The sequence below is a fragment of the Manis pentadactyla genome, chromosome 5 (assembly GCF_030020395.1).
Source record: "Manis pentadactyla isolate mManPen7 chromosome 5, mManPen7.hap1, whole genome shotgun sequence".
Lineage (NCBI taxonomy): Eukaryota > Metazoa > Chordata > Mammalia > Pholidota > Manidae > Manis > Manis pentadactyla.
This window is the reverse complement of record NC_080023.1, coordinates 2,376,072-2,388,364: the sequence shown is the minus strand read 5'-3', so window position 1 is coordinate 2,388,364 and position 12,293 is coordinate 2,376,072. Positions and strand designations below refer to the sequence as shown.

Below are 12,293 nucleotides of genomic sequence, written 5' to 3'. Positions count from 1 at the left end.
ATGAATCCCACTTGGTCATGGTGTATGATCCTTTTGATGTATTTTTGAATTCGGTTTGCTAATATTTTGTTGAGTATTTTTGCATCTACGTTCATCAGGGATATTGGTCTGTAGTTTTCTTTTTTGGTGGGGTCTTTGCCTGGTTTTGGTATTAGGGTGATGTTAGCTTCATAGAATGAGTTTGGGAGTATCCCCTCCTCCTCTATTTTTTGGAAAACTTTAAGGAGAATGGGTATGATGTCTTCCCTGTATGTCTGATAAAATTCCAAGGTAAATCCATCTGGCACGGGGGTTTTGTTCTTTGGTTGTTTTTTGATTACCGCTTCAATTTCGTTGCTGGTAATTGGTCTGTTTAGATTTTCTGTTTCTTCCTGGGTCAATCTTGGAAGGTTATATTTTTCTAGGAAGTTGTCCATTTCTCCTAGGTTTCCCAGCTTGTTAGCATATAGGTTTTCATAGTATTCTCCAATAATTCTTTGCATTTCCGTGGGGTCCGTCGTGATTTTTCCTTTCTCGTTTCTGATACTGTTGATTAGTGTTGACTCTCTTTTCTTCTTAATAAGTCTGGCTAGAGGCTTATCTATTTTGTTTATTTTCTCGAAGAACCAGCTCTTGGTTTCATTGATTTTTGCTATTGTTTTATTCTCCTCAATTTTATTTATTTCTTCTCTGATCTTTATTATGTCCCTCCTTCTGCTGACCTTAGGTCTCATCTGTTCTTCTTTTTCCAATTTCGATAATTGTGACATTAGACCATTCATTTGCGATTGCTCTTCCTTTTTTAAATATGCTTGGATTGCTATATACTTTCCTCTTAAGACTGCTTTTGCTGTGTCCCCCAGAAGTTGGGGCTTAGTGTTGTTGTTGTCATTTGTTTCCATATATTGCTGGATCTCCATTTTGATTTGGTCATTGATCCATTGATTATTTAGGAGCGTGTTGTTAAGCCTCCATGTGTTTGTGAGCCTTTTTGCTTTCTTTGTACAGTTTATTTCTAGTTTTATGCCTTTGTGGTCTGAAAAGTTGGTTGGTAGGATTTCAATCTTTTGGAATTTTCTGAGGCTCTTTTTGTGGCCTAGTATGTGGTCTATTCTGGAGAATGTTCCATGTGCACTTGAGAAGAATGTATATCCCGCTGCTTTTGGATGTAGAGTTCTATAGATGTCTATTAGGTCCATCTGCTCTACTGTGTTGTTCAGTGCTTCCGTGTCCTTACTTATTTTCTGCCCAGTGGATCTATCCTTTGGGGTGAGTGGTGTGTTGAAGTCTCCTAGAATGAATGCATTGCAGTCTATATCCCCCTTTAGTTCTGTTAGTATTTGTTTCACATATGCTGGTGCTCCTGTGTTGGTTGCATATATATTTAGAATGGTTATATCCTCTTGTTTGACTGAGCCCTTTATCATTATGTAGTGTCCTTCTATATCTCTTGTTACTTTCTTTGTTTTGAAGTCTATTTTGTCTGATATTAGTACTGCAACCCCTGCTTTCTTCTCACTGTTGTTTGCTTGAAATATGTTTTTCCATCCCTTGACTTTTAGTCTGTACATGTCTTTGGGTTTGAGGTGAGTTTCTTGTAAGCAGCATATAGATGGGTCTTGCTTTTTTATCCATTCTGTTACTCTGTGTCTTTTGATTGATACATTCAACCCATTAACATTTAGGGTGACTACTGAAAGATATGTACTTATTGCCATTGCAGGCTTTACATTCGTGGTTACCAAAGGTTCAATGTTAGCCTCTTTAGTATCTTACTGCCTAACTTAGCTCAGTTATTGAGCTTTTATATACACTGTCTGGAGATTCTTTTCTTCTCTCCCTTCTTGTTCCTCCTCCTCGATTCTTCATATGTTGGGTGTTTTGTGCTGTGCTCTTTCTAGGAGTGCTCCCATCTAGAGCAGTCCCTGTAAGATGTTCTGTAGAGGTGGTTTGTGGAAAGCAAATTCCCTCAGCTTTTGTTTGTCTGGGAATTGTTTAATCCCACCGTCATATTTGAATGATAGTCGTGCCCGATACAGTATCCTTGGTTCAAGGCCCTTCTGTTTCATTGTATTAAATATATCATGGCATTCTCTTCTGACCTGTAGGGTTTCTGTTGAGAAATCTGACGTTAGCCTGATGGGTTTCCCTTTATAGGTGACCTTTTTCTCTCTAGCTGCCTTTAACACTCTTTCCTTGTCCTTGATCTTTGCCATTTTAATTATTATGTGTCTTGGTGTTGCCCTTCTTGGATCCTTTCTGTTGGGGGTTCTGTGTATTTCCATGGTCTGTTCGATTACTTCCTCCCCCAGTGTGGGGAAGTTTTCAGCAATTATTTCTTCTAAGATACTTTCCATCTCTTTTCCTCTCTCTTCTTCTTCTGGGACCCCTATAATACGGATATTTTTCCTTTTGGATTGGTCACACAGTTCTCTTAATATTGTTTCATTCCTGGAGATCCTTTTGTCTCTCTCTATGTCAGCTTCTATGCGTTCCTGTTCTCTGATTTCAATTCCATCAATGGCCTCTTGCATCCTATCCATTCTGCTTATAAACTCTTCCAGAGTTTGTTTCATTTCTGCGATCTCCTTTCTGGCATCTGTGATCTCCTTCCGGACTTCATCCCATTTCTCTTGCGTATTTCTCTGCATCTCTGTCAGTATGTTTATGATTCTTATTTTGAATTCTTTTTCAGGAAGACTGGTTAGGTCTGTCTCCTTCTCTGGTGTTGTCTCTGTGATCTTTGTCTGCCTGTAGCTTTGCCTTTTCATGGTGATAGGAATAGTCTGCAGAACTGGGACGAGTGACGGCTGGAAGAACTTCCCTTCTTGTTGGTTTGTGGCCCTCCTCTCCTGGGAGAACAGCGACCTCTAGTGGCTTGTGCTGCGCAGCTGCGCGCAGACAGGGTTTCTGCTTCCTGCCCGGTTGCTATGGAGTCAACTCCGCTGTTGCTGTGGGCGTGGCCTGGCTCGGGCAGCTATTCCAAAATGGTGGAGTCACGTTGGAGGGGGAGCGGCTGGGAGGCTATTTATCTCCGTAAGGGGCCTCCCTGCTCCCTGCAGCCCAGGGGTTAGGGTGCCCAGAGATCCCCGGATTCCCTACCTCTGGATTAAGTGTCCCACCCTGCCCCTTTAAGACTTCCAAAAAGCACCCGCCAAAACAAAACAACGCCCACCAAAAAAAAAAAGAAAAAAAAATTTTTTTTAATTAAAAAAAAAAAAATTTTTTTAATTAAAAAAAAAAAAGAAAAGGTGGTCGTTCGTTTTTCTTTATTCTCCGGTGCCAGCCTCAGGCCTCTGCTCACCGGTCTTTCTGCCCTGTTTCCCTAGTATTGGGGTCCCAATCCCTTTAAGACTCCCAAAAAGCGCTCGCCAAAACAAAACAGCAAAAAAGCAAAAAAAAAAATGGTCGCGCGCTTTTCTTATGCCCTCTGTCACCCAGCCTCCAGTGCCTGCTCACTGTTCTTGCTGCCCTGTTTTCCTAGTATCGAGGGCCCTGCACTCTGGCCCGGATGGCGGGGGCTGGGTGTTCGGCAGTCCTGGGCTCCGTCTCCCTCCCGCTCTGCCTGCTCTTCTCCCCCCGGGAGCTGGGGGGAGGGGCGCTCGGCTCCCGCGGGGCCGGGGCTTGTATCTTACCCCGTTCGCGAGGCGCTGGGTTCTCTCAGGTGCGGATGTGGTCTGGATATTGTCCTGTGTCCTCTGGTCTTTATTCTAGGAAGGGTTGTCTTTGTTATATTTTCATAGATATATGTTGTTTTGGGAGGAGATTTCCGCTGCTCTACTCACGCCGCCATCTTCCGCCCCTCTTCCTATGTTTTCTTCTAAGGGTTTTATGGTTTCATGACTTACATTCAGGTCTTGGATCCATTTCGAGTTTACTTTTGTGTGTGGAGTTAGACAACAACCCAGTTTCAGTCTCTTATATAAGGTTGGAGGCACCAGAGGGAGGGGTGAGCATGTTGGACACTGATGATGTGCCAAAGTCCCTGGCTGCTGCCCCCTCCCAACCTGAAAAATGTGCCTTAGACTAGCCAATCCTTGCACCGCTGTAAATCTAAGCTCTGCTTCCCCCTACCTTCTTTAAAAACTCACTGCCTACCCTGCTGAGCATGACTTCCCCAGCCTGTGACTAGCCAGACCAGGAACATCACCCCGGATTGCGCTCACATAAACTGCCTGGCCCTTTGTTGCCTCTTGTCACCTGCTTATTTCAGTTAGAATTTATCTTACATCTTAAATGTAGCTGTCCAGTTTTGCTAACACCAGTTGTTGAAGAGGCTGTCATTTCCCCATTGTATGTCCATGGTTCCTTTATGGTATATTAATTGACCATATATGCTTGGGTTTATATCTGGACTCTAGTCTGTTCCATTGGTCTATGGGTCTATTCTTGTGCCAGTACCAAATTGTCTTGATTACTGTGTCTTTTTGGTACAGCTTGAAGTCAGGGAGAATAAACCCCACAGCTTTATTCTTCCTTCTCAGGATTGCTTTGGCTATTCAGGGTCTTTTGTGGTTCCATATGAATTTTAGAACTATTTGTTATAGTTCATTGAAGAATGCTGTTGGTATTTTGATAGGCATTGCATTGAATCTGTAGATTGCTTTAGGCAGGATGGCCATTTTGATAATATTAATTCATCCTAGCCAGGAGCATGGGATGAGTTTCCATTTGTTAGTGTCCTCTTTAATTTCCCTTAGGAGTGTCTTGTAGTTTTCAGGGATTTTGTATCCTGCAACTTTGGTGAATTCAGATATTAGTCCTAATAGTTTTGGAGTGGATTCTTTAGGGTATTTTATGTACAAGCACATGTCATCTGCAAACAGTGACAGTTTTACCTCATCTGTGGAGTATAAGAACAAAGAGAAAACTGAAGGAACAAACAGCAGCAGACTCACAGAACCCAAGAATGGACTAACAGTTACCAAAGGGAAAGGGACTGGGGAGGATGGGTGGGAAGGGAGGGATAAGGAGGAAAAAGGGACATTATGATTAGCACACATAATGGGGGGGTCATGGGGAAGGCAGTATAACACAGAGAAGACAAGTAGTGATTGTATAACACTTTACTATGCTGATGGACAGTGACTGTAATGGGGTGTGTCGTTGGGACTTGATAATAGGGGGAGTCTGGTAACCATAATGTTCCTCATGTAATTATACATTAATGATTCCAAAAAAAAAAAGAAATGCACCAGAAGAATCATACATGATACTTTAGCAGGAAATACCACCTGAGATCTTTTTTAAAAAGTACTTTTTTGATACTCCAAATCAGTTTGTTAATCCAAGAATACTATCAATAAATCTGTCAATCAGTGTTAAAAAAAAAAGTAACAATTGAGGAATCCAGTAAATGGTATCAGTAGGAGACTGCTCCCAGAGAAGGCATGCAGCTCACCCTGACAGTCATCGCTGTGGCATGGGCTCAGACATGGAGCACCTCATTTCAGGCCCTCCCATGCTCCTGGTTGACCATCACCGTGGAAGGGCCAGGCGAACACCCTGTTCTTTTTGGCCACCCGTATCTTTCAAAGCTGCTGTGGGTTTGAGGCCTGGGGATGGATTCATGCTGTGGCTTCTCACACAGCACTAGGGGTGCTGGCTGAGCCCAGGGAGCACAGCCAGGCTGCAGTGCGCAGGGGTATGGCCGGATCCCCCAGCCCAGGCCTCTGCCGCCAACTGCCTTCTCACCACTTGGCATTTGCTTTTCAACAGCGTGGGTCCCTGAAGACCCTGAGACCTGGGCTCTGCTGTCCTCAGATGCCTGCTCATAGATTCTGCTCCTTTGTAGGAGAATTGTCTTTTTTCTTTGAAAGTATGGTGGAATTTTTTTCACTTACCCTGCTCAGCATTTGTTGGGCCCTTAGAATATAAAAGTTCTTGTCATTGCATAGCTCTGAGAAATTTTCGATTAGTTTTGGACCAACTAACCAAGCAGGTGTTACTGGGCAAACACCACTACCACTAATGAATTCAGTCAATTCTTCCCTCCCTCCCCCATCCCTCCTGTCCAGCCATCCCTCCCCCATCTCCCCATCCATCCATCTCCCCAGCCTCTCTCCATCTCCCCATCCGTCCATTCCCCCATCCCCACCCCTCTCTCCATCCCTTTTTGGTGGCTGCAAGGCTGGTCTGCTCTTTTGCCCAGCCCCTTTCTCTCTGTCTTCCTTTTATTCTTCTATTTTTCTAAAGTCAAATGAGGCCAAATATCCCACCAAATTCTAAAATCTGGCTTCAGTTTCAGCTGCCTCCAGGGTTTTCCAAAGAGAATTTTGTGTTTTCCACATAATATACAATTTAAGTCGTCCATCTCCAAATACATCCTGCAGTTCTGGGGAACCTTTCCCAGCTGCCCTGTGTGGGAGGCAGTGACAGGTGAACAGGGCCCTCGCTGCACCCATCCCATGTTCTCGTCTCTGGCTCCTCCCCCTTGGTAGCTCCTGGCTGCCCTCAGGGAGGCTCTGCTTTCCTGCCAGGCTCCCCTCCTGTCCGCTCTGCTCTGTGGGGCTGTCCTTGACTTTATCCTTCTCCCTGTGGGGCTTATGATTTGTGTACACAGTCTGTGTGTACAGTTGTGCCTTGTTTATGGCGACTTTTTCTTGAGGCTGCATAGTTTTGAATCTCTGCACCCTGACTGGGCTTTTGGGGGTCTCTCTGGGAGCCCTGACTTGTGTGTAGTCCCCCTGCCCGTGCCTGCCCTGTGTTCCTTGGGAGGTGGCAGGCCGGTTGCTGAGAGAAGGGCTGTTTGGGGAAGAGTTTGTTTTGACTGCTGAGTCTGAGGCACCCCCAAGCCTACAGGAGAGCTGTGGGTGGGAGATCAGCACATGGGGTCCCTGGCCTTGGGGGTCTATTTGCCAGGGGTACTGGGGAGAAGGTCTGGGGACTGCACACTTGGAGGCCATGGGAAGGGAGACAGAATGAAGATTGGAGAGTGTACTGGGTGCAATATCTTGGGGTCCTTGGTGGCTGGCGTCAGAGCATGTGGAGGCAAAAAAAGGCTTGAGGTCATTTGGAGGGGAGGGACCTCAGTGTGGATAGGCCTTGGAGTGGCTGCTGGGGGGAAGCAGAGTGGCCTCAGTGGACGTGGGCCAGGTAAGGGCCTTTCTTCTCTTCACTGGAGAGGGCGCCTGGGGGGTGGGAGGACTGGCGTCTGGGCTGGGTTGAGGGAGGCAGGGGTGTGCACACTGCATGGCAGCTGGCCGTGGCAAGGAGCCGCCAGCTGGTGTGGGACAGTGTCTGTCTGCTTTGTGAAGGAGAGTGGACTGGAGAGAGGGGTGGGTCAGAAGGTCAGGGGGTTTGTGGTGGTCATGAGTTGACCAGATGCTACCATAGGGTTGGTGGGACATCCAGAGCCCCTCAGCAGCTGAGGCACCTGCCTGCAGAGGGACCCAGGTGCCCTGTGGTGTGATGGCCCCCAGCGACTGCTGTGGAGGAAGCCGTAGGGTGGAAGAGGTGTTGCAGGTGGGTGTGGACTCGGGGGGGTGGGCAGGAATGTCACCGGGCTTATGCCTGGTGGACTGGAGACCTGCTGAGGAGGGCAGGGTGGGGGGCCAGCAGGGCAGTCCAGGGGTGGTCCCCAGGAAGTAGGGTGCAGGCTGCACACATGACCAGAAGGGTGGCTGGGGTGGGAGGCTGGAGTGGAGAGGCGGAGGGGCCAGGAGGAGGCTGGAGGGGCCAGGAGGAGGCCGTGGGGGTGAGGGACGAGCTGCTGGGTGCCCCGGGGGTGGGGCGGCCGAGGAGGAGGCAGGGCCCCGGAGGGAGGAGGGACAGAGCGGTGAGTGTGGCTAAGGGTGTAGGCGTGGGGCTCCAGAGAGTTCTCAGCTTCTGTGTAGGCCTTGGGGTCACCCACGTGCGGTGCAGATTCAAGTTCAGCGAGGAAATGGGTCCTGGAGGGGGGAGGGACGGGGCACAGAGAGGGGCTCCTGGCCCCACAGTGCTGTCTGTGGGGCGCCACGGGCAAGGCTGGTGCCCACTGGAGGGACCTTGCCGGGTGCGCTGTGCCCCTGGGGTCCCCCGAGAGCTGCCCACCAGGCTGTGTGGCGCGAGCAGCAGGTGTGTGGGGGCGGGTGTCGCTGCATGGCTGCGGGGCCATCAGGAGCCTCCCAGTTCCCGCGCTCCCACGTGGGGGTGTCTTTTCAGGAAGGGGCTGGTCCCTCATGTGGCAGCCCTGGGCATGGCTGGTGCTTGGTGGCACCGTTGAATGGCAGGTGAAGGGTTTGTACGAATGTCGGGCAGGTGGTGGGGCAGGTGGCAGCGGGTGGTAAAGGGCCCTTTATGGATAAAATCATGGTGCGGTGGGGGCGTTGGTTGTCGGCAGCAGTGAGTGGCCCCGGAAGTGCCTTGGTAAACTGAGACTCCACCAGCCCCTCCTCTTTGGTGTTGTGGGGACCTGCTGTGCTGGGGGCAGGGGGCAGGTCCCAGGCCTCTCGAGGTCGGGAGGAGGGCAGGAAGAGTGGCAGACTCGAGAGAGCTTCCCAGGGCTCAGGTGGCAGGCTGCTAGAATGGCCTGGAGAGGATGAGGCTGCCAGGGTGCACGTGTGTGTCTCTGGAGATGTGTTTGTCTTCTGTGCATGTCCCCAAGGGGGATTCGGGGAAGATGGTGCCCGATGAGTACCGTGGGCAGTACCGTAACTGTGGCTGGAGGTCTCTGCGGGGATGCAATGGCTTTGGCATGGGTATGAGGGCAGGGGTCTGCTGCTGGGTGGGTCCCAGTCAGAGCAGGTGGCACTGTGCATCCCCAGCATTGGAGGGGCTGTGGAGGTGGATAGTGCCTGCCCTCATGCCCAAGGCTGGCTCTGCTTCCTCTAAGAGCCCTTCTGCGTGGGCATGGAGAAGGCCAGGAATAGCCAGGTTCAATCCACCTCTAACGCTAATTAGCTATGTAGTTGTAACAAGTTCCTAACTACTCAGTGCCTCCATTTCTCCATCTGCAAAATGGGAACAATAATGGTCCCTCCCTCAGAGCTTTGTTGCTTATGGACCCATAAGGTGACACAGGTGAAGTCCTGAAGGCAGCCCTGGCCCATGCCGTGCCTGCTAGGGTTCCCCATTGCTAGTGTGACTGTTCTTGCCCTCGTGACCTGACTCTCCACTTCTCCTCAGTGCGTGGGTGCTCCCTGCCTCAGTGCTCTCTCTCTCCCCCTTCTGTCCACTTCCATGCACTCCTGTTGCCCCTTTCTGGCTCTGGGCCTCCGGCCCCCATGCTAGCTCAGGGCCTGTCGCACCATGAGGATCTGCAGCTTTTGGTGGTGTGGTCCCAGAAGCCGGGATGGGGGCTGAGCCGTGCTGGCAGCCCAGTGGTGCAGGCCCTGCCATCGCCTCTCCCCGGGTCAGCTTTCCCTTCTCATCTGCCAGCAGGCTTCTCCTCCAGGGCCCTCACTCTGCCCCAGGGTGATGGCTCTTTGCTTCATCTTGCTCCTCCTTCTGTGGGGACCGCGGGCACTCGGGGCCAGAACCCTCTGTGGAGCTCTAGGTCTGGGATGCCACCTGGCATGGGTTAGGCACTCACTCAGCCGCTGTAACTGGAGAAACCCACCAGAATGCACCTCATTTTATACCAGATCTTGGCCTTGGAAAGGGGTGAGGGGATGGCCTGGCACTGCAGAGCTGTCCTGGGTCCTCTCAGCTTTAATGATGAGTAGTGACAGCATGACTGTGTCATTTGGCAGGTGATGGGGCCTGGTGAAAGTGGGGACCCCGTGTCACAGCTGTTTGTGTTGTTCGGAAGCCATCACTTGGATGTAGCGCCTCTTTATGCCCAGTGAGGAGGTGGATTAGCAATGCCTGCCAGCTCTGGCTGCAGTAACAAGGCCACAGATGGAGGGGCTTAAGGGATACAAGTGCATTTGCATGGTTCTGGGCTGAAAGTCAAAATAAGGGTGCTGGTCGATCTGGTGTCTGACGAGGACCCCCTTCCTGGTTCACAGATGGCTGTCACTGTGGGCAGCAGAGAGCAGGGGTGGGGTGGGGGGCATGGAGGCAATCCGGTGTTTCACAAGGGCACTAATCCCACTGTGAGTGCTCCACCCTCATGACCTCATCTAAACCCATTCACTCCCAAAGCACCCCCACCCCCGGTACCGTCACATTGGGGGTTAGCATTTCCACATGTGAATTTAGGGAGGCACGCACATGCAGCCTGTAGCAGATGGTCTAAAGTCAGGGTGTTCCACGTGTTACTATTTCCCTCAGAGTCGCCGGGAAGGTGTGTTGAATAGGGGGGACTTTGTCACATCTGGCAGCTCCTGGCCTTTGCCTAGACCTACTGACCTAGAGTCAGAAACAATTTACTTTTAATCAATAGAGGGGCATGACAGGAAGAATCTAATAGAAATATTTGGGTAAGCCACATGCAGTACTGTTACCCAGCACTGTGCCATACAGTGTTATGACTCAGTGGTTGGGTGTATTACAAAATACTGCTCTAAACCTGGGAAATCATCTTTCATAGAGCCAGCAGCTCTTGCTGTTTGAAAGAGGCCAGGATGTTTGCTGTTCCTGGAGGAAGCCAGCAGGCCTCCACGGGCCTCTTCTGGGAGAGTTTGCAGTGACTGCTGACACTTGCGGTAATGCCAGGAGCAGCAGCAGCTTTGCTGGGCTGTGTCTGCCAGGAGCCAGATGCAGTTCTGAGCAGTTTTTAGATGAGTTATTTCATGCATATGCTGAATTCCCTTCCCCCACCAACAGGGCGATTCCCCTTATTCTATTTCCCATGGCTGCCAAAGGAATTACCACAGACCTGGTGGCTTAAAACAACACCAGCTGTGTTCTCTCACAGTTCTGGGTCAAGTCCAGTCAGTCTGGCCGGGCTTAAGTCAAGGTTTGGGTGGGCCTGGCTCCTCCGGGGGCTCCAGGGCAGAGCCCACTCCTCCCAGTCTGTGGCTGCCGGATGCGCTGTGGCTGCTGGATGCGCGGTCTCCTTGGCTCCTGCAAAGCCGACGCTCTCATCTCTGCTGCTTTCTGACGCCACCCTGTGATGACATGGGGCCCACCTGGAGGGGCAGGAAAACCCCCTGCCCTCGACACTCCACTTGATGCGGCTGTAAGGTCCCTTTGGCCATGTGAGGCCACATTCAAAGCTGCTCTCAGAGTCATCTAATGCACTTTCTGTCTCGTCTAGTTTCACTTTTTTTTTGTGTGTGTGCTTTAATTACTTTGAATTATGCTTCTATTACTGGAAACTTTATCCCAAGACACAGAATTTCTTCTAACAACTTTAAACAATTATTTTAAAAACATACACTGTTCAAAAAACATATTCACTATTACTTTTGCATCCTCACAACATAATTGCTTACTGTATTGTTTCTTTAATGTCATTTTCAAAGGGTTTTGTGCAGAAAGCAGTGCCCCAGCAGGCCTGACTCCCTTGCGAGGCCTGCGTGCAGCGTGGCCCTGGGCTAGCGCCCAGGAACCTGGATGTCGGGCAGGTCCTGGCACCCTCGCTGGGAAGAGCGGCTCCCTCTGCCTCACCTGTTGTGTGGACAGCCCTTTCCTCCCGGGGTCTGGAAGTTGGAACTGGTGCCCCTGGTAGGCAGCCCTCCACGTATCATCCAGTGTGCGTCCTGGCGCCTCCACGGGAGATGACGCTGGAGGCCGGTGCCTGTTTGCTCTGCGCTTCGCCCACGTGCTTCCCCCTTGTCTGGTTCTGCTTTGTGCCCAGTTGCTGTGACCAGCCACAGCCTTGGGTGTCAGTGAGCCCTGGGAGTCCCCGCAGCAAGAAGTGGGGTGGTCTGGGGGCCCTGACACAGGTTTGTTTTTGATGACAGCCAATGCTTGAAGTCATCCCCCTGGAATAATTGTTAGATTCCTTTGCTTGTTTTGGTTGTTTTCTCTGTTCTCTTGGTGGCCTTCAGAGTATTGATTGAGGCTGTTCTAGATGCATGTGTCTTCCCTCCAGGGTCCCTTGTTCCAATGAGTTAACTGTAGGGGGTGAGGTATGAGGTAATGTGACCTGACCCCGCTCTGCGGGGACTTCTCTGGGACGGTTTGTAGTCCAACACGGGCAGAGCTGGATTCCTGCACGTGCCAGCATGGCTTCTCTCTCTAGACTTGGGTGCCCTACATCTGGGAGAGCCCAGGCCTGCACTGCCAGGCACTCCTGTGGGTGGTGGGGGTCTTGAGGCCTCTCTCTCCACCCAGACAGGGAGAAGCAGGGGCAGGAAGAGGACCCTGCTGAGTCGCCGAGGCCTGTGCTCAAACGCCGTGGGGGAGTAGCCCTAGGAGATGGGTGTTGCAAAGGAGAGCAGTCCTGAGAAACATTCCTACTTTGGAAGAAATTTCTCATCCTGACTAGATTTACTGTATATAGG

General features: G+C 50.5%; 2 protein-coding genes across 4 annotated transcripts in view; both read left to right on the top strand.

The window, feature by feature from the left end:
• Positions 1-12,293, top strand: part of RGS12 (regulator of G protein signaling 12) — a 152,598-nt gene that overhangs the window by 33,927 nt on the left and 106,378 nt on the right. The gene's annotated exons all lie outside the window — the stretch shown is intronic.
• Positions 1-12,293, top strand: part of MSANTD1 (Myb/SANT DNA binding domain containing 1) — a 191,757-nt gene that overhangs the window by 86,161 nt on the left and 93,303 nt on the right. The gene's annotated exons all lie outside the window — the stretch shown is intronic.